The 19,092-nt window shown below is 45.5% G+C and overlaps 1 pseudogene; it reads right to left on the reverse strand.

Annotated features, from left to right (window-relative positions):
* Positions 1-9,360: 9,360 nt before the first annotated feature.
* On the reverse strand, positions 9,361-10,486 carry LOC110741762 (annotated as a pseudogene).
* Positions 10,487-19,092: the final 8,606 nt, after the last annotated feature.

Here is a 19,092-nt window from a genome sequence, read left to right on the forward strand (position 1 = left end):
CTTGTTTCTTCTTTCTAAATGCTTTTGTCTGTTATTTTCTGTGCAGAAAATCGCCACACTTCAGTATTAACCAGACACTCGCATAGGGCAGAGTTACTCACTCTTTCAGGACATTCTTCACACAAGCCCATCTGGCAATGTCCTGCCAGGAAAAAGGGACCACCCTGGCTGCCCTCCTTCTCCCTCCCCAGGGGCTTCAAAGTCACAGGCCCGAGTGTTCACTGTCAAGGGAGCGCATAGATACTGTCACCGCAGCTGAGGACCAATTAGCTCTTTGGGGCTGCTGTTCTGCAGAGACCGAACTATAAAAAGGAGATCTGTTTATGTCACAGTTACCAAAGTGGACCCTTGGTGCCACTTGCTTAGGGACATTGCTCATTGTGTAGCACGTGTGAACGTCACTCTGTACATCCTTGGTCTCGTTCCATTTCCATAAGCTCATGTCCTGGTTATATTCAGGAAGCTCAACCCCTGGTCCCCTGGAATGCGCTAAAGCAGAAAAGGAAAAAGGCGCACTGCTATTCTTGGTCAGCTTCATAATGAGGAGCTTCAGATTCTCTATAAAATGAAAGAGATTCAATTGGGTGAGGTCACCAGGTCACAATCTCCCTGAGAACACTGCTATTCAGAGCAAACCTCCTTCCCAGAGAGGTCCTTAAAGTTTAACATCAGTCAACGGCAGCGAGACTCTGTGAGAACACAATCTGAAACTGAGCCTCTGTGTGCCGTCTATGATGGGGAGATCCGGTTTACCTTGTGTGCAATTTTAGATCATCAAAGGTGACATTGAGTGCTATCTCCTAAATTTCAATCACAGCCTTAACCACCCTGTGATTTAGCCAGTAGCCGTTCTGTGGCTCTTGGAAAACAAAAGGCCACCTTCACAAGCCTGGGGAAGGGCTTACCCTGCAGTGGAAGGCAGAGAAGCACACACAGTAAAAACCGTGCAACAAAAACATGTTTGCTGAGTTGCTACGGCAGAACATGGGATTGTGATGTCCCTGGTAGCATGCTGTCAGATATGTTTTTATATGGGACTTCTCTTTTAGTTTAGAATTTATGTAGTATGACATCTATCTTCTTAACACTTAACATCAAACTCAGTAAAAGTGAAAGTAGGACCCAAAGAAGAAAAAAGTGTGCCCTTCACATTGCTACCCACCGATGCATCCCAAAACAAGGACACATCTCAAATAAATCTTGCTGAGTGAAAAGGGCAGACACAATGAGTATATGTTATTACGATTCCATGTAGATGAAGCCTAAGGACAGGTGAAATGAATCTGTGATGATAGAAATCAGGAAGTGGTTGCCTCTGAATGATGTTCTTGATCGGGAAGGGGAATGAAGGAGTCTGGGGCAACAGATACAGTTGTTTACATGGGTATATGCATATGCAAACATTCCTCAAGCTTGACTGTATATAAGTTATGCCTTGATTCTAAAAATTAGCCCTAAGGTTGGGATTTCTAAGACCACTCATTAAAGGCAGGTGGCGGATCCCCACTTCCTGGCCTACCCTCAGTCCTCCCCTGCCTGAATAGGCCCAATATTGCTCAGTGCTGCTTGTTGTCCCTCACGAGTGGTGGCGGTCCCACTGCTCATCTGGCCCATGGTTCCCCCGTATGGAAATTCTGGGACACAGCCAGGGCGCCCACTTTTCTCTGTGCTCACCCAGCTCATCCAGTCTGTGTTTTTCCCTCCTTTTGACCAAAATACTGCAGTGAGATTGCTGTCAAGATGAGACGGATGTGTTCTGGCATTTCCCTACCACCTCGGTCCCCCTCACCATTCCCCTTTGGAAATACACGTCCCCAGCCTGATGCGGTCTGACCTGCAGTCACTCCCTGCTTCTGACTCTGCAGCGACCCCGGGAACCTGCCCCACCCACTTTGCTGTCTGCTCTATTCAATTCCTTTTTCTTGGTTAATCACAACATCCATGCTCACTTGTGCCCTGTTTATGAGTCACTATACGTGCTGGAACCTGAATTGAAACTGGATTGCAAAACTCTTGTGCCAAATCATGACGGGAGTCTGACCTCGGCTCTCCCAGCTCATCCCTGGGCAGCCCCATAGCCCGTGCTTCTCCCCGTCTCTCTCACCCGTGAGGGCAGCTCTCTGATTTGATATGGGCTTTCAGTTATTAGGTTTCACTCTGGGTGTGCATAACAATACTAGGATGCTATCAGTTTAGTAGGCATTGGAATTGGGATGCTTAAGCAAAACAGGGAGAAACTTGGAGACATCTTTGGCAAAGCTCAGATGCAAAACTGTATTGAGAGATAAGCACTATTACAGGTTTCCTCTTCAGTGTGGTGACATTTTTAAATGGGAGCAGAGGAATTTTTTCCATTCGTTTCCTTCTATTAACAGCATCCCTTATAACATGCCCGAGATCTGAGGGAAACAGTCACCCGTGTTTTATTTTTGCCTCATACTATATAAATCAGAAGCAAGGTACATTTCTGCATGTGTACTCCCCTGAGACCAGACAATGTTCCCTGAAACCTGGCACGCACCTTCAGAGCCCTGGCACTGGGTGTGAATTTCAAAATCATATTTTTCTCTCCAAATAATTGTCCTTGTCCATGCCCAGTCAGGTGTTTCCTCACATAAATCCCTAGGTTGAAATTAAAATCCAAACAGAAAGGAACTGCTACTCATTTTTTAACCATTTAAAGAGAATAGCTTTCTGCATCCACATTAATTCTGTTTATAGGCTATGGAGGGTTTATATTCACTATGAATTCTTTATTTGTATTATGGTTTTATATTTGCAAAAATAATTTATGTTGTTTAATTCATCAGCCCTTATGGTACCTTTGGAAGAGCAGAATTATACTCCCATTTCGGAGGCAAAAAAGCACAAATCAAGGTCATGTCTGAGAAAGCCTTTAAGAACTCAAGCCTTGCGTTTCCAATTTGTGTCTTCGTTTGCAAGTTTTTCCAAATCCTTTGGTTCCGTGACCACTGCCTTCCCCTCAGTCACCCAAAACATTGTTGGGAACGCCATTCACTGTGACTCCATGGATGCCAGGGGAGCGGTGATCCCACAGAAAGCCCGGGGTTCCTTCACGTGGCCCTCGAGGTTTCTGAAGAGAAAACCCTAGAATGCTTCAGGGTTTCAACTGTCGGTAACTCTCCCTGCTTTTCATTCCTCTAATGGCTTACAGTCTCCAAAACCTCAAACGCTTATATATCTTTTTGGCCCCTAAATGTTCTCATAACACCAGCAGTGGACCAGAACTGTCTGGTTATAAGAATAAACATTTTCTGGGTCCAGGGCTGGAATTATTAGGGAGGACCGTGGTGATGCATTCTACATTTCTTTTTTTGGAGACAGAGTCTTGCTCTGTCTCCCAGCCTAGAGTGCAGTGGCGCCATCTTGGCTCATTGAAGCTTCTGCCTCCCGGATTCGAGCGATTCTCCTGCCTCAGCCTCCAGAGTAGCTGGGATTACAGGAGGCCGCCACCACGCCCAGCTAGTTGGTTCAGGGTTTTCCACGGTGATTGACCCCATCTCTGGCACTCCCCCAATGTGGTTATGCTGCTGTCAGCAAAACACTCAGTAGGTCTGAGTTTTAGGGTCTCCTTCAATGTCAAAAGCCAATTCTTCTTGCCACTTACCTATTACCCAGGAAAATGCAAGGATTCATGCTGTTTAGTTTCTTCTGTATGGTTAAATGTGAGAGACATGGGCATTTATTTCAACTTCAGGATGTCGCTGAGTTTTCCCGAAAGCATTCTCTCGGGGTGAGAAAAAAACCCTTCCAGCATTGTTGATGCTAACGTTATCAACGGCTTTAAACATGCAACAGTTCCTGGATTTAGGAGGATCTTACTAACGCTACTCAGGGATGACATTGCCTTGGACAGCCAATCACCTTATTTCCTAACTAGATAAGGGCCTACACATTATTTTGTGAGAGAGAGACCAAAATTCTATCAGCCATAAGGTAGGCTGGAGAAATCCCAAATCCTTTTTCTACCTTGTCACTGGGTTGCAAGACATTACCTATCGCTATTCCAATCGCTAATTGGTGCTTTCTGCTATACAACAAATGAGCTAAAACTTTTGAGTTGGTTTCATTTCCTTTAAAGTCTGCTCATTACTAAGAAGTACCAACCCTCAAGCTTATTAAAACCAGAGTGTGGGCTGCTTATCACCAGGGGCTGCGTCCTTCCACTGTAAGAGAACTCAATTTGCATCTCCCGGGATTTTCCCTCACCTCCTTCGGGGAGCTTGAGCGAGTCTCTGCAAGCCTCACTGGGACAGGGAGCAGACAGCATTTTATCCACAGATCCATGAATCATCACCACCACACATTCTCAGCAGCAAAACGGGCTTTCCACTACCTGAGGCTGTCTCTTAAATACAGACAATTCTCCACTTCTAAACAGTGCATTTTCAAGCAATTGTTAGAAATGCAGAATGTGGCTGAGCTAGGGGGCTCAGGCCTGTAATCCCAGCACTTTGGGAGACTGAGGTGGGTGGATTACCCGAGGTCAGGCGTTTGAGATCAACCTGGCCAACATAACAAAACCCCATCTCTACTAAAAATACAAAACTTAGCCGGGCGTGGTAGCAGGTGCCTGTAATCCCAGCTACTTGGAAGGCTGAGGCAGGAGAATTGCTTGAACCCGGAGGAGGCCGGCAGTGAGCTGAGATCACGCCACTGCACTCCAGTTCGGGGAGACAGAGACTCTGGCAAAGGGAAGGAAGGGAAGGAAGGAAGGAAGGAAGGGAAGGAAGGGAAGGGAAGGAAGGAAGGAAGGAAGGAAGGAAGGAAGGAAGGAAGGAAGAAGGAAGGGAAGGAAGGAGGGAGGGAGGGAGGGAGGGAGGGAGGGAGGGAGGGAGGGAGTGGAAGGAGGCGGAGGGTGGAATGGACACCATAGCCCCTTAATAATGGACTGATCCGGAAAATTTTTATTCTTACAACTAGACAGCTCTGGTCCACTGCTGCTGTTGTGAGAACCATTAGGGGACAAAAAGATAAATAAGCGTTTGAGGTTTTGGAGACTGTAAGTGATTAGAGGAATGAAAAGCAGGAAGAGTTTCCGGCAGTTGGAACCAGGAGAGAAGCAGCAGTGAGAAATAGTCTGCCTGCACACTGAATGACTGGATGGGCCCACATGATCCTCTCTAACTCTGCCTAGAAATATTCACGCTCTGTGGTCAACCTGTTGTTAAGAAGCTGCTCCCCCTGGTGCCGGGAACACCCTGCACGTGTCCACATAAGCCCTGCAGGCAGGGGAGACTGGAGCCGCAGCTCCTCTGAACCCGCAGAACACCTTACGGCCCTCCCTGGAAGGCCCTCTCCCCTTCCCTGCCTGTCTCTTCTGGGAGGCTGTTAGGGGAATATCGCAACCCGGGGCCTATTGTGGGGAGGGGGGAAGGGGGAGCGGGGAGGGATGGCATTAGGAGTTATACCTGATGTAAATGACGAGTTGATGGGTGCTGACGAGTTGATGGGTGCAGCACACCAACATGGCACATGTATACATATGTAACAAACCTGCACGTTGTGCACATGTACCCTAGAACTTAAAGTATAATTTAAAAAAAAAAAAAAAAGAGGGTTATTTCTCATCATCTCCCAGGCTGTGAATAAGAATGAGGTTTCCTTCCTTGCCCTCTTGGAAAGAAAAAAAAAAAAAAAAACTGCAGATGATGAATCTGCTTAGCTGCCGTCTAAGACTGGGCTCTCAGCAACAGGGTTCCTCCCAACTCAAGCTGCAGTCATGGTTCCTTCTGCCTTGGTGTCCTGCTCTTTCACGTGTGGGAAAAGGACCGTGGGGAACTGACACTTTGGTGGGTCTTTCCTTTCTCCCTAAGCAACACACTGAGAGTGTCTCATTGTACTTCTACTGTCCAATCAGTCAGAACTTGGCCTTAACCACTCCTGTGCCCGACACATGTTAGTTATTTAAGATCCATTTGGGTAAGAGGTAATTCTTTTGAAAATCCAAATCATTATAGGACCACCATGGGTAACTTTTTGACAGGAAGGGGAGCAGTTCATAGAGCCCTCTGTGCATACGTTCGCTCAGAAAAAACGTAACTGCACAAATATTTGTATACATTTTCTAGAAGGGTATATATATACTCCATGGATCTCGGGCAGAAACCTCTGCTGTCAAGGGATTTAGGTCCAACCAATCACTCAAGCCATGAAATAAAATAGTATTACCAGACTGACGTTCTCATATTTATGAGGCACCATGCTAAGCAGTTGAGTTGCAACAATGGACAAAGACTGCCTGTCCTCATGGAACATACAACTGGCCGTCCCAATGCAAAAGGCAGACACTAATCCCACAGTCATAGACATCAACACAAGTGTAGCTGCAGGAAGTAAACAGGAGAGGTGCATGGTACCATGAGGACTTACAGGAGGATCTGAACCAGCCAGGGACACCAGAAAAGCATGCCCTGAGAAAATGTGATTCAGCTGAAAGAGGGAGGGTGGCAAAAGCAGAGAGGGCTGCATGTGCCAAGGTCCTGTGGCAGATGGCACCAGGGAATCTGCAGGGAGGGGGCCCATGTGGCTGGGGTGCAGGGAGCAAGGGACAGTGTGGATGAGCAGAGGCAGGAGAGGTGTGAGAGGGGCAGCCACACAGGTCCTTCTGAGCCTCAGTAAAGGATTCTCCACGCTGTGAGAAAAAATGAGAGGACTTTCAACTAGAGGCGGGTGGGTGGGCGTGCTGACCTGATTTGATTTGTGTTTGAGGCTGGACTGCAGTACAGAGGATGAGCTAGATGGGGCTGCAGCAGACATGGGAGAGCCCTTGGGGCCCTACGTGGGGAGACCAGGTGTGAGATTAGAGAACTGTTAGAGTCGGAGGGAAGGGAAAGATTTGAGAGCTATTTCTAAATATTTTTAAATTGTTCATTACTATGGCTACATAGTAGTTGTACATATTCATGGGCTGCATGTGATATTTTGCTACAAGCATACAAGGTATAACGATCAAATGTGGGTAAGTGTGGTATCTATCACCTCAAGCATTTATCACTTCTTTGTGTTAGGAACATTCCAATTCCACTTTTTCAGTTATTTTAAAACACCTAATAAATTATTGTTAACTATAGTTGCCCTATTGTGCAACTGAACACTAGGTCTTATTCCTTCTATCTAACTGTATTTTTGTATCTACTAACCATCCTTTCTCTAGCCCCTGCTCCATACTTCCCTTTCCAGCCTCTGCTAACCAGCATTCTGCTCTCTATCTCCATGAGTTCAATGTTTTTTAGCTCTCACATATGAGTGAGAAGACGCAGTATTTGTCTTTCTGTGCCTGGCTTATTTCACTTAACATGATGTCCTCCAGTTTCATCCTTGTTGTTGCAAATGACAGGATTTCATTCTTTTTAAGGCTGAATAATATTCCATTATGTATATGTACCACATTTTCTTTATCCATTCATCCACTGATGGACACTTAAGCTGATTCCATATCTTGGCTAATGTGAGTAGTGCTGCAACAGACATGGGGATGCAGATATTTCTTAAATGTATGGATGTCTTTTCGCTTGGATACATACCCAGCAGTGGTGTTGCTAGATCACATAGTAGTTTATTCGAGAGCTGATACAGTTTGGATCCCCCCCACCCAAATCTCATGCTCAGTTGTAACCCTCAGTGTTGGAGGTGGGGCCTGGTGGGAGGTGAATGTACCATGGGTGTAGTTTCTAATGGTTTAGCTCCATTTGCCTAATACTGTTCTCATGATAGTGAGTGAGTTCTCATGAGATCTGGTTGTTTAAAAGTGGGTAGCATCTCCACCACATTTTTCCTCCTGCTCTGGCCATGCGAAATGTCTCACTTCCCCTTTTGCCTTCTGCCATGACTGTAAGTTTCCTGAGGCCTCCTCAGAGGCCAAGCAGTTGCCAGCATCATGCTTCCTGTACAGCCTGCGGAACCGTGAGCCAATTAAACCTCTTTTCTGTATAAATTACCCGGTCTCAGGTATTTCTTTTTTTTTTTTTTTTTTTTTTTTTTGAGACTGAGTCTTGCTCTGTCGCCCAGTCTGGAGTGCAGTGGCGCGATCTCGGCTCACTGCAAGCTCCGCCTCCTGGGTTTACACCATTCTCCTGCCTCAGCCTCCCGAGTAGCTGGGACTACAGGCGCCCGCCACCTCGCCCGGCTAGTTTTTTTTTTTTTGTATTTTTAGTAGAGACGGGGTTTCACCGTGTTAGCCAGGATGGTCTCAATCTCCTGACCTTGTGATCCGCCCGCCTCGGCCTCCCAAAGTGCTGGGATTACAGGCTTGAGCCACCGCGCCCGGCAGGTATTTCTTTATAGCAATGTGAGAACAGGCTAATACAAGAGTCATTTAGGAGATAAAAGTGGTAGGACTTAATGGAGACATGCTGGGCAGGTCTGAGCATTGTCAGTGGAGAGGAAAAGTTAGTAACTGGAGCATGGGGCACTCCGAGCTGTGGGTCCCGCAGCTGTGGAATGAGGAGCGCAGGAGGAAATGCATCCCCCTCCTGTTTTTTAGAGTCACTTGGCATTGGGAGGATTTCATAATGCTGACTTTTGCCTTCGCTGCCTCACTCAGATGGTACCTGCTTGCATTTCTTATGGGTATAGATTCCAGAATTAGAAAGAAAACAGATGGCCCAACTAACACCTTCTTTTCACCGGAGTTTTGGAGGTGAAAATACTGCCCAAGATTTTAGATGTTGATGTTTCAAATAAATAAGACATTTATTCCCCCAAAATGTATCCTGTTGACCACTAATCCCCTGAGATGCCCTTCAAATGTTTGCAAAAATAAACTTGTTACACACTTTATATTGTCGTCTTTTTTGGGTATATATGATGCTCGTTAGCATGTTAAAGTCTCAGCGGAGTCCTGCAGCAAAGAAACACTAAATCCTGATTTCCCAAAGTGAACTCTTTTACCCTAACTCCTGCTACTATTCCAGGTGCACAACTCAGGAAACCCATCCTCAGACCTCACTATGATTTCCCTTTTTTTATCTTTATTAAAAAACCCTGAATGCTTTAATAGTAAAAATATATGTTTATATTTCTCTCCTTTAAAAGATATTTAATAACAGGCCAGGCACAGTGGCTCACACCTGTAATCCCAGCACTTTGGAAGGCCTAAGGCAGGCAGATCACTTGGGGTCAGGAGTTCAAGACCAGCCTGGCCAACAAGGCAAAACTCTGTCTCTACTAAAAATACAAAAATTAGCTGGGAATGGTGGCGGGCACCTGTAATCCCAGCTATTTGGAAGGCTGAGGCACGAGAATTGCTTGAATCCAGGAAACGGAGGCTCCAGTGAGCCAAGATCATGCCGCTGCACTCTAGCCTGGGCAACAGAGCAGGACCCTGTCTCAAAAAAAAAAAAAAAAAAGATATTTAATAACAATACTTCAGAAGACTGGATTTAACTGCCCTGCCTTCTCCCTCCTGCCAGTTGTCCACCCTGGCACAGACACATGAAGGTGAAGGCCCCTGGAAAGAAACGTCCCCCTTGGCTGTGACCTGTGGTTCGAGGGTGAAGACCCTCTACTCCTTGCAAGGTCAACAGAAAGGCTGTTCCCTCCTGTTCACTGAGCCATCCTGCATCCTGAAGTAGACTCTCTCAGTCATGTGGGTGAACAGGCCTGTGCCCACCACACGTGGGACCATTCTGGCAGCTCTGTTCACTTCACCCCATTTATGTACCTGGTCAAACTTCCAGTCCAAGATAAAATTCCCATTATCTGTCACCACTGGACCTGCCTTGTTGACAGCCATTTGGAATTCAACCACACCCCTAAACTTCTGGCTCATAGCTCAGCTCACTGGGACGAAGGACACTGGGATTCCCTTGTGCCACTGATCCCCAAGGTTCTTTGTATCTTTCCTTATGACAGGAAAGAAGCTGACAGGCCTGGAAGGAAGTGGGAATGCAGACCAGGTCAGAATCTCCTGCTTCACCTTTCAGCTACTTGCTGCACAGCATGGACACTTGTAGAACCACTTCCAGTTCCCAGCACATTTTTATTCCTCAAGTGGTTCTCCACCACCCCGTGTCCCACCAGTTCTTAGCCTCTTCGACCTTGGACATCATGGAGGGGGGCCAGGCAGAAGCTGTTGGAGTTCCCATAGCTGGTGCTTGTGCTGCCAGCACTGTAGCACTGTAGCAGGTCCTGGACTGTGTATGCCCTCAGAGCTGCACGTAGGAACCCTGGAGGTACCAGCTGTTTCCACCTCCTCTGGAGGATGCACCCACAGCCCACCCCAGAGCAGCACCAGGAGCCACCTGTAGAGGTCGCTGAAGGGCCCGGGGCACTGTCTCCTGATGCCTCACTCTGGCCATCTGCTCTGTGATTTCTGTCGTCTCATTACATTAGGGCCTGGAGAAGTTTCTCGGGCTGTTGTTTTTGGCATGCTCCCTCGATTCTTAGTCTCCAGGGTTGGGAAGCTGCTCTCTTGCTCCCACTGAAGCATCCCACCCCTTCTCACCCCTTCAAAATGCTCCATGCTCCACAATCACCCAGTTGCTCCTCAGTTGCTGTCAAATCAAACGTCCGTTGCCTCGGTACAACCACTATCAGCTCTCATAGAGGAAACGCAGTCTGCGCCAGGCGATCCATGCTGATGATGAATGACTAATAGCCCACCACATCCTGCCCCTAGAAGACACATCTTATCCCAAACAATCCCTGCCGTTGTGATTTTTCATAAACTGACACATGTAGGCCACACCAGGGGCAGAGGTTCTGGGGGCAAAGGAAACACCATAAAAAGCCAACCAGCCCTGATGACTTCCTCTAAGTGATTTCTTCTCTTCAAAAATCTGCTTTTTCTACTCTTGAAATCACAGGATCTACAAAATATTTCCATTATCTAGTCACCCGCTACCCCAGGAGCACCAATGGGTGTGAGCAGCAGAGAGAGCTGTTCATGTTTCTGGAGGCTGTGGAGGGAAGGGGGTAGGGGACGAGGCCTGTGATCTAGACGGGTTATGGATGCGGCGCTCACCAACTCTGGTCTGTTTGTGACAATGCTGACCACTGTGAAGTCCTCCAAACCCTATGGGAAGACAATAATGATGCTCATGTACTAGTTACGTAATAACACAAACACTTATGTCTTCGTGCGCCATATTTTTTCATCTGAGATGAGGCAGGTATTGTCTTTGCAAGCACTGACGACACCCGTCGGCTTACGTGGATGATTCCGTCAGACATCCCTGGATCTTTTCCCTTTGCTTAGCTTCTCTTTGTTCATTCCTCCAGCCTGTCATAAATGTGACTCAACTTTTTCCTTTCCTTTTTTTTTTTTTTTTTCTCGTTTTGAAACGTGGTCTCTCTCTGTTGCTCAGGCTGGAGTGCAGTGGCACAATCCTGGTTCACAGCAGCCTTGACTTCCTGGGCTCCAGCAATCCTCTCACTTCAGCCTCCTGAGTAGCTGGGACCACAGGCATGCACTACCACACACATATATGATTATAATCAATATTTGTTTTTGTTTTGTTTTTATAGAGATGGGGTCTCCCTATGTTGCCCAGGCTGGTCTCAAACTCTCCAGCTGAAGCAATCCTCCTGCCTTGGCCTCCCAAAGTGCTGGAATTACAGGTGTGAGCCACTGCGTCCTGCTGTGACTCAGCTTAATCAGCTATTCTAGGTTTCTCAGGGATTCCTTGTGTTCTCCTGAGTTAGAGAGAAGCTACCAGGTGTTTCTTGAGAGCACATTGCCCCCTCTACTACAAAGAAACATTTTGTCTGTTCTCTTCCAATTGGCTGGGCAGGGACCACATCCTTCAGAAGAACTTGGGAGGTTCCTTCTATGCTAATCCAATGGTCTCTTTTCTGAGAAGTGTACATTCTCCTATTTCTTGCTGTCAGAAACTCTTGATCATCAAGCAGATTGTCTAAGACCTCTATTGTTTTTTTTTAAATTATCTTTCCTTCCCTTTATTCTATGACAATATTCCTTCACATCTTAAGGTGAATGACTGCTTTCTGTCCTTATAACCTTCTCTGACATTTCATTCAGCCTTCACCTAATTCTCCCACTCCAATTTTTGATGCTCCGACAATAATGTTAGCTGCTTCTAAGAATTCCTTCAGGAGCTGCAGTCAAGAGTGAGGACTCTATCTCTGCCTCTCTGTCTTTTTGTCTCTCTCTTTCTCTCCATCTTTCTGCCTCTTTCTGTCTCTGCATCTTCCTCTCTTTCATACACACACACACACACACACACACACACACACACACACGACCCAGAATTCTTAGACCCCACGTCAGGAAATACTCTTAGAAATATGGCTAGTACCTGGTATAATTTAAGCAGAACAACAGGACCTAAGGCCTGAGAGCGTTCCTGGAAACAGAAGATCCTATTATTGCCAACAGTTTGAAATCTTCAAGTGCTCACATTTTTCAAGCCACTTTGCCAAACAGCTAAAAATGATGCAAGTCTGCACTATTTCAAGTCATAGTTCCAAAGTTCTTTATGAGAGGGGTTATCTCTGGCATGTGTCCAGATGGATGGGAAAATGCCAGCAAAACATGGCAAAAAATACGTGGCTAGCTTAGATGTAGAAGAGGGAACAAGTTTAATGAGTTCTAGGTATAAATCATCCACGCTAGCTATTTTATCACTCTTCCCCTGGAATAACAGTGTCTTAAACTTCTCTGGGATTGGCCCAGATAGAACGTACATAAAGAGAATCATTACTCCGTAGGCTAGAGCCACAATGAGAAGAGCTGTGGTTTTTTTCTATGAAGTGAGCAAGGTTGTCTGCACTGGACACGGTGTTCACAAAGTATAGACTGAGAAGAAAGGGGTGGAAATCAATCAAGCATCATTTTAAAGAAAGAAAACCTCAAAGGCCTGCCTTAATTCCAATACTTTGCTAGAGTCCCATTCCCTCAAAAAATACAGTTGTTTACCTTTTAGTTTTCCATGCCTTATTGCTTCAAGCCTAAGGAAATGACTTCTGTTTCGGTTCAGTTGACCTTGCCTGAAGTTATGCACACGTGGACAGCCATGAGGACTAAGGAACAGCGAATCCTATGGACGCTTTTTCTTTTATTTATTTATTTTGAGACAGAGTCTTACTTTGTCACCCAGGCCGGAGTGAAGTGGTACAATTACGGCTCACTGCAGCCTTGACTTCCCTGGCTCAAGTGATCCTCCCATCTCAGCCTCCCGAGCAGCCAGGACTCTAGGTGCACATCACCACACTCGGCTAATTTTTTTTTTATTTTTGTAGAGATGGGGTCTTCCTATGTTGCCCAGGCTGGTCTCAAACTCCTGGGCTCAAGATATCCTCCTGCCTCAGCCTCCCACAGTGCTGGGATAACAGGTGTGAGCCACCATGCCCAGTCTATGGACCCTTTCTGGAAAAGATGGTTGGTTTGGAAATTTGACAGTGAAGCCCAAGGAAGGGAGGATTTGAGTATGAGAGGTTCGGTCCACTTATTCCTCCAGTCTCTGGCGTAACTCACATCCCTGCCAAATTAGTGGGAGGAGCATATACTGGGACAAACCTCTCTTCAGTACTTCCCTTCTCCACACTCCTGGCATCAAAGGCCTTCAGCAATTTTCCCATATCCTTATTGAAAATCAATTATCTGTTCATTCCTTCATACAATGACAAGGGTCCAGGTGTACAGGGGAGTATGCAGTATTAAAATAAAGAGAGAAAGAGTGTAAAGGTAACTCTTCAACTCTCAACCCTCTGGATCTTAGTAGCCCAAATCACTAAGGGAAATTTCCAGACCCCTCACTTTTGAGCCACAGGTTATAGGTTATTACAGGTGATCTGTCTAAGAACTATCTTAGATTGACCTTGTAAATAATGATAATTCCTTATAATAAAAGAAGGGAATCAGACCACTGTTGACCTTTCTATCTCTGCAATGTGCTGATTCCGGGGAGATTTAAGGTTGAAGTCCAGCCATAGGAGAAATTTCTTTTTTCTTTCCTTTCCTTTTCTTTTTTTTTAAATGGAGTGTCGCTCTGTCACCCAGGCTGGAGTGCAGTGTCACAATCTCAGCTCACTGCAACCTCCGCCTCCTGGGTTCAAGCGATTCTCCCACCTCAGCCTCCCGAGTGGCTAGGATAACTGGTCTGTGCCACCACATCCAGCTAATTTTTGTAGTTTTAGTAGAGATGGGGTTTCACCATGTTGGCCAGGCTGGTCTCAAACTCTCGACCTCGGGTGATCCACCTACCTTGGCCTCCCACAGTGCTGGGACTGCAGGCGTGAGTCACCATGCCCAGCCCATGGGAGAAATTTCTAAAGGCTTAGAAATAAAGCAGGCAGCCAGCCAGGCAGACCTCACTAAGGAGGCAAGATTGTAGCCCACAAAGAAGCCACACAAAACAGATGCTTTCCTAGCTCCCCAAGACTCCACCTGGTCCAAGGTATCGTGGTGGGGTAATTCTAGGTGTGGTAGGCAGTCTCCAAGACGGCACTCAATGATTCTTTCTCCTGGCATGTCCTCCTCTCCCACATTGAATAGGGCTGGCCTGCAGAACAAGAGGATGTGCAGAATTGATGGTCAGTGGCACCCATGCTCGTAAAAGACATTGTGTCTTCTGTTTCTCTTCCATCACTCACTGTGGGAGAACCCAGTTGCCACGTCACAAAGACACTCAAGTACCCCGTGGAGAATTCTGCAAGGTGAGGAAGTGAGGCTTTCTGCCAAAAAGCAGCATCAGTTTACCAACCCTGTGAGTGAGCTTTCTTATTCCACGGGCCAGGCGCTGTGGCTCACGCCTGTAATCCCAGCACTTTGGGATGCCAAGGTGGGCGGATCACTTGAGGCCCGGAGTTTGAGACCAGCCTGACCAACGTAGTGAAACGCCGTCTCTACTAAAAATACAAAAAATTAGCGAGGCGTGGTGGCGGCGCCTGTAGTCCCAGCTACTCGGGAGGCTGAGGCAGGAGAATGGCGGGAATCCGGAGGCGGAGCTTGCAGTGAGCCGAGATAGCGTCACTGCACTCCAGCCTGGGCGACAGAGCAAGACTCTGTCTCAAAACAAACAAACAAAAAAATACAAAAATTAGCTGGGCATCATGGCCAGCACCTGTAATCCCAGCTACTCGGGAGGCTGAGGCAAGAGAACTACTTGAACCTTGTGGGGGGAGGTTGCAGTGAGCCAAGCTCGCACCACTGCACTCCAGCCTGGGCAACAGAGCAAGACTCCATGTTGGGAAAAAAAAAAAAAAAAAAGAAGTGGATCTTCCAACCTCACTCAAGCCTTCAGATGCCTGTAGCCCTGGCCAACATCACAAGAGAACCTGAACCAGAACCACCTCACTCCTGACTCTCAAAAACTGTGACACAATGGATGCTTGCTATTGTTTGCAGCTGCTAAGTTTGGGGACAATTTGTTATGCAGCAAAAGATAAATACTATACTAGGTCTATTACTAAATACAAAATCATGGTGATCACAGCTCAGAAACACGGAGAAATCTTTATACATATGAACTTTCCCTGAATACCTGGAAGTAACCATACCAATTCTGTCATTGCCCTCCACGGAGTCTGAGAGTTATTTTATCCTCTCAGGATTTAACAGTGTCAAAGATTTGGAGTGTGAGGGACAGTAGCAGTACCAATCTACATGACAGAGTGCAGATGGGTAGAAACAAATATAAGACAAATAGAGGGCCTGGTTAAGCAGATGAAAAAAGGGTGGTGCATTCGATCTTTCCTCTGTTACCAATGTCGTGAGTTAATTTCCTCAACGAGTTGTCAAAGTAATGTCTTAGCCACCTGGAAAAGGAGCTGACCTTCCCCTAATAAGTCACCCTCAAGTATCAGCCCCACTGATATCAGGTCAATATCAGGTATTCAGCCTTACAAAAAACTCCACAAAAGTTATCCATCCAAACTATTATCCCTCAGTTTGACTCCTAACCTCCTAAAATGATGTTGATACAAGTTTTAAAAATAATAACTTGTTTCACCTGTTTAGCCCATGTTATTTTGGAAATGTAAAAGCATATTTACAAATGTTCATCCATTCCAGAGTCATCAAAATCCGGTTGATTTTATCTGTGCAATATTGTTGAGTTAATTTATTCACTGGAATCAATCTAATTTCCAAAGATTCCCTGGGCCTGCCCAGAGGCACTGAATGCAACAAACACTTAACACAAATAGCAGCAAAAGGGCTATGACCATGTTTAGTTTGGTGCTGTCTGGACTTCAAAGTCACCCAGAGCTCTGGCAACAGCCCCAAAAGTAATTTTCCCAAACACTGACCAAGGAACTTCCCCCTAAGATTAAGCTTCAGAATGGAAAAATAAATATTGAAAATAATAAGGGGAAAAATGTAGTCCCTACCCTCAAAGAAGATTTCTAAAAATCCATGCCAAGTAGTTAATAAAAACCCAGCAAACCAAAATGTTAGGAAATGACAGAGGCGTGTTCTAAGTCTCATTGAAAGGGTAAGGATCCTGAAAAGGCCTCTGGCAAAATATTTGCACACTTACTTTGCTGACATTTCTTGCAGATTCCATTAGTTTGCATTTAAAACACAAGAAAATTAGGAGCAAAGTGTAGGCCTAAGTATTTTTCCTCCAGCTTCTCATTCTACAGTGCATGGTTGGTACTTGAATGGGCAGTGCAAGTTGAAGTCCCTGAGAGGCGCCCAAGAAGGGACAGAGCATCGATGACATCTTCAGCTAACCAGCAGTTAACAACCACTTGTGAATTGGATCATCTGACACTGATAACACCTTGTGTTCCTAGAAAGTGGGGACTCCCATAGGTACATGGTAATAACAAACAACTTGGAAATGTTCCCCACTTCCTTGAAAATGGAGAGTATTGAATGCTTTTGAAGTTGCAAAAAGAGGTTGGCCAGCCAAGTGAGGTGCTAAATCTGTATTACCTGCAAGTACAGAGACACGTTTTTCTGATTATAGTTTAGCTCTCCATCACCTGGTGGCCCCTCTTGTGATCTCAATAAGGAGGGATAATATGAGTGCATATTACAGGAAGGTATAGATGTTGGAAAGATAATATAGAAATGACTCATAAACTCCTTGAAGGTAAAATGTGTTTTGAGTTAAATGGACCTAATGCAAATTGGACCATTGAGTCAACTGGTCCTTTGATCCTTTTTAGGCATAGAAACCCAGCAATTTGCCTCCGGGCAAAATTAAAGCTAGAACCTTAATCACTTTTGTAGATCTGTATTTTTCTACAGTTCAATCTATTTAGTCAGTTTCCCAGCTAGGGTACCCTGGCTACTACTATTTCTCCGTGGTACCTGGACTTCACATTTGACAATGATCTGCACTAGTGAATTACTCCAGTGTGTCTTCCTGAAAGACACCAGGCAGATCACCAGATGGACTGAAGGTCCTGACAATGCTCAGCAACCCTGTGAAAATATCTGCGGCCCACGACAAAGTGGAGATATCGCCAACAACGTTAGTAGGAGATGCTTACGTAAAATTCACTCTCAGGGAGAAATGATGTCACCTTTCTAAATACTGGTACAGATGGAAGAATTAAAGGAGAGGTAGAGGGGTAGAAGCTCTGTCCAGGTGCCTGAAGCCTAGAAGCCAGGGTCCCAGAGAGGGTCAAAGGATACAGAAAAGAGTAAGCTAAGAGCAGCCCAGACAAATTTTATGTTACTTCATAATTCTGCCAATAGCAGGATCGAATCTGAAGGCAACAGCCTCCAGAGGACGTGGCCATCTGTAACCTATGTTCGAGGCTCCTCTGTGCTTTTCCTCCTGGTTGGGTGGATGACATCATTTGACAAGTCATCTTCCATTATGTCAGGAGTTTCAGGGACATGGAGAGATATCAACAGAATTTAGAAGAGACTGCAAGGTAATGCTTCTTGGGATCCATTCCCAGTCCTCTCACTGACTCACAGGATGACTTTATTCTTCCCATTGTTATTAGGGCTGTTTTATTGAAGACTGATACAATACTTAACAAGATTTGGAGGTCAACCCAGGACCATTCCGTGGGGCTTAGTATCTAAATTAAATGTGAAACTTTCTCTGAGACACAATTTAGGAGAAAGGCCGATGTGAAGGTTATGAAATCTAAGAGAAATGAAATTGGAAATTTTGACACATCTTTCTCCCCTTTATAAATTTTTTTAAGTTTATTGAGATGAAATTTATATAACATAAAATTCACCGTTTTAGAGCCAACAATTTCATAACATTTAATGCCGCTACAATGCTGTACAACCACCATCTCTATCTAGTCCCACAACATTTCTAACACTCCAAAGTAAAACCCATATCCATTAAGCAGGTATACCCATTTCTAATACTCCAAAGTAAAACCCATACCCATACCCTATCTCCTCCCACCCCAACCTCCACGCCCCATCCCCGGCAACCCCAAGTTGCCTTGTTTCTTTATGGATACATCTATTCTGGACATTTATTACAAATGGAATCATAAAATATGTGGCATTCTGTGTCTGGTTTCTTTCATTTAGCATAATGCTTTTGGGGTTCATCTATATTATGACATATATAGATGAACTTCATTCCTTTTTGTGGCTGAGTAATATTCTGTTGTATGTACATGCCGTATTTCATTTATCCATTTATCTGATGTTGGAAGTTTGGGCTGTTTCCACTTTGGGGCTATTGTATGCCCCCCTCTTTTAATTTCTGTCTCTGCCCCTCATGCCCTAAACTTTCTCTTTTTCTTTCTTGAATGTATATCCTTCCATTTAGAAGAAACATGCTGTTTTTAGCTTATCTCCGGGGGGTTTCTGGAGGGCTGAGAAAAGAAGAGAGGGTTGTGGGTCAGAAGATAAGGAGGAGGAGAGGAGTCTGGGAAAGAAGAACAAAGACAGAAGGGATGGCATGAAGAGCCACGAGCAGGAACACCCACGTGGAGCAGGAGGCACAGGAAACAGACAAAGGAGAGGGGTTTTCTGTAAGATCGTTCTGTGTAGAGGACCCACAGGACGTTTCCTCAACGGGCTTTAGAATGCCGGTTGAAAGCTCAGCTATGCTGTTGCTTCTGCCGCCTTCAGGAGAACATTACTCCAAAGTTTAGTGTTTTCAAGCAGGTATTGGGACATTTTTCTCCCTAGGTTTCTCTAAGCATTATTAGCCCAGACTTTTTTTTTTT

This window comes from Papio anubis, chromosome 19 (genome assembly GCF_008728515.1).
Source record: "Papio anubis isolate 15944 chromosome 19, Panubis1.0, whole genome shotgun sequence".
Taxonomy (NCBI): domain Eukaryota; kingdom Metazoa; phylum Chordata; class Mammalia; order Primates; family Cercopithecidae; genus Papio; species Papio anubis.